Raw genomic sequence first — 3824 nt, 5'->3', positions numbered from 1 at the left:
ATCAAACCCGCATCTTTGGCATCTTCTGCATTGGCAGGCCGATTCTTTACTTGCTGAGCCACCAGTACTGTCCTGTAAGATTAAAAATGTTTTATTTTTTGTGTTTGTTTATGTATTATTTCATGCAGCCATGAAATTACAAGACACTTGCTCCTTGGAAGAAAAGCTATGACCAACCTAGACACCATATTAAAAAGCAGAGACATAAGTTTGCCAACAAAAGTCTGTCTAGTCAAAGCTATGGTTTTTCCAGTAGTCATGTATGGATGTGAGAGTTGGACCATAAAGAAAGCTGAGCGCCAAAGAATTGATGCTTTTGAACTGTGGTGTTGGAGAAGACTGTTGCGAGTCTCTTGGACTGCAAGGATATCCAACCAGTCCATCCTAAAGGAAATCATTCCTGAATATTCATTAGAAGGACTGATGCTGAAGCTGAAACTCCAATATTTGGCCATCTGATGTGAAGAAGTGATTCACTGGAAAAGATCCTGATGCTGGGAAAGATTGAAGGCAGGAGGAGAAGGGGATGACAGAGGATGAAATGGTTGAATGGCATTACCGACTCAATGGACAAGAGTTTGAGTAAGCTCCGGGAGTTGGTGATGGACAGGGAAGCCTGGCATGCTGCAGTCCATGGGGTGGCAGAGAGTCAGACATGACTGAGCAACTGAACTGAACTGCACTGATAGATTATTTGTGTGAAAAGTATTATAAATCTATTACAGTATAGCCGATTGTGTTAGTTGAGTACCTGGGCAAACTTTGTTGGACTTCCAAACAAATTGGACCTATTGGACCTAATGAATGCACTCTCCAGATGGAACTCACTCATATGTAATTACTGAAATTATTTCCAGGAGTTGCTAAGGACTGTCACAGAGGCCCAGGAACAAGCCCATTCCAACAATCTCTATGAGACTCTGTTCTCAGGGGACACCACAGACATTGCTGCCAGCCTGAAGACTCCCCTTTGGTGTCTGCTGTGACATTCAAGTTAGTCCTGCCCTGGTGGCCCCGTGGACAGTAGAATGCAGAAGATGCCAGGTGGCTTGTGGATGGTTGGGGTGAACTTTCTCCCCACTGGGTTATCCTCTACTAAGGGGGCCCAGAGCAGTGCCAGATGGGAAATGAAGGCTAAGACAGCTATAGCGAGTCCTGTAACAAGAAGAAAATTGGCACCTTCCTAGTACCCTTGTCTTTTAGGTGTTCTGAGATCCAATTTCCAAGGTATGTTGGGGGCGGGGAGGTTTCCCCAAGCAAATAAACAATTCTCAGACACCAGCAGGTGTCCAAGAATTCAACTCAGGTCGTATCAATTCTGATACCATCTACCCAGAGACAGCATCAGATTCCATAGGTTGAAGGTTCAATCCTACAGGACTGCCCTCTACCTCACCCTGACTTCAGATGCCAGTCACAAGCCCCGGCTATGACCTGTACTTTGGAGCAGTTGACTTTGTTCTAACAACCCACTCCTTGGGTTGTTAACTTGTTGTTAATTTGTTGTTAATTTGCTAGAGCAGCTCAAAGAACTCAAACATTTTAGGCACTAGATCACTGGTTCATTATAAAAGGCTACAACTCAGGAAGCCAGAGGGAAGAGATTCATAGAGTAAGGTGGGGGGATAGGACTCCCCTGGGCTCATGCTTCCATGCCCTACCTGGGCTCACCACTCTCCCCACATCTCCACGTGTTCACCAGCCTGGAAGCTCTCTGAACTCTGTACTTTTAGGTGTTTATGTAGGCTTTGTTACACAGGCACGATTGACTAAGTCATTGGCCATGGGTGACAGATTCAACTTACAGCTCCCCTCTACTTCTAAAAGTTCCAACCTTCTAATCAACACGTTGGCCCCCCTGGCAACCAACCCCCATTCTTAGGTACAGTCCAAAAGCCACTTTGTTAACATAGCAAAAGCCACCTTTGTTGCTCTCTTCACTTCGGAAGTTCCAAGGATTTTAGTAACTGCCAGAATCGGGGACCAACGACATATATTTCTTATTATAAGTCAAAATATCCCAGTCACTCCCTGATCTTCAAATATGGATCCCTTACAGCAAAATAATCCTAAAAGTCAAAAGATACCGGCCCATGACTAGAATCCCACTCAGTCATTAATAAATTTCCAACCCAGCATCAGATCGTATGAAAATGTCTCCCAGGGCCAGGTCCACTCAGGTTTGCAAGCTTCAATTTGATCTTGTCAGGTTCTAAAAGCAGGAGTGGGGTCAGCAACATGTGGCTTCACCCTTTCAGGTATCGTGCTTTGAGCCTCCTGGGAGATGTTAACATAATATTGGATGTCCCTCATTACCGAACCAATTTATTTATTCATTCCTATTTACCCTCGGCTACCATTTTCCCTTCCCTCTATCTATATCCAAATTTTCCTACTTCTGGGAGGGACTTTAGGTTCGGCCTCGGTGCTGGTCTAGATGGCAGGCAGCAATACTAGTCAAGCAAGCACCTCCCCCTGAGTGCTCCTCTAGTCAGATAAGGTTACACAGACTCAGAACTAGCAGGCTATCTTTACCTCCAGGCAATATAGCTGCTTTTGCTGTTGATCCCGATTTTGTCAGGTGGGTGAAGGCACATCCTGCCCCATCAGGCTCTTAGGAATTCTGACACAAAGGTTAAAAACACAGCTACAGTTTCTTGCTCAGGAACCATCCCTGTTTCTAGCCCTGGTCTTGTGACCCCTGCATCAAGTAGGGAGGAAAAAAAAGCCAAAGTGATGTGGGGAAGAAAAAATACCAACGCCTTTCACTCCCCCTTTCCTTCAGATCCACCAGAGACACAGAGAAATCTACCCAGCGAGGAAACCCTTTAGCCCCACTCATGTGAGTGTTGAAGGCATGGAAGCTGGCCCTTCATGCTTCTATCCCCTGTTATAGACAACCATTGTTCTAACTGCCCCTTCAGATTCCATCACACTCTGAAGAGGATATATTGCAGTCCATCCTTGGAAAATCCCATGGACAGAGGAGCCTGGCAGGCTATAGTCCGTGGGGTTGCAAAGAGTCTGACATGACTGAGTGACTTAGCACAAACATACGTCCTTGGACATTACGAGCTGGTGAAGTGTGTTCCTTGGTCTGAAGAAATGATTATCAGATGTTCAAATTGGTGCCCTCTCCTGTGTTCAGGTCCTTTCCTAACACCCTGAGAACTGGCATCAACCACCAGGCAAGTAAAGCCCAAGCTGGGTTCAACACTGCTCCTATCAGGACCCAGGACCCATTTGGAGCCCTGAGCCTCCAGCCTTGGCCTCACTTGGCAGCTACAGTCAAGGTCTTCCCACCAGAATCTTCCACATAGCCCACCGCACCCCTGTCTGTCTCACTGACAGAACAGCTCTTATTTGGCATCTTGCATCTCAGAGGGAACAAGAGGACCACGTCCGGATCAGTCCCGTCTCTGCGATGCTGCAGCACCCCCATATCCACTCACTTTATGGACCCAGGTGACCACCTCCGGCAAGTGCGTGGGGATGGATATCTGCTTGTTGATTCCAGTCACCTCCCAAAGCTGGAAGGGGGTTCTGCCAATGAGCATTGACACATCCTACCTTCACGCCCCCCTCAAATTCCCACAGTGACTTCCATACGGGATATGGAATAATATATATATCCTTAAATAATCCAGGTTTCCCTTGCCCTCTGCCTGACTGTATGGCCAACGGCCGCTGCCCATGAGTCAGTAAAAACTCAGAGACAGGGGCTTTACCACTATTCAATTCTTTCATCACTGCTAGGCAAACAGCATGCAACTCAGCCCACTGAGCTAATTTGTTTTCACCTTCTTCGATCGGGGATGTTCATT

This window comes from Odocoileus virginianus, chromosome X (genome assembly GCF_023699985.2).
Source record: "Odocoileus virginianus isolate 20LAN1187 ecotype Illinois chromosome X, Ovbor_1.2, whole genome shotgun sequence".
In the NCBI taxonomy this organism is placed as follows: Eukaryota; Metazoa; Chordata; class Mammalia; order Artiodactyla; family Cervidae; genus Odocoileus; species Odocoileus virginianus.
Note: the sequence above shows the minus strand (reverse complement) of the source record.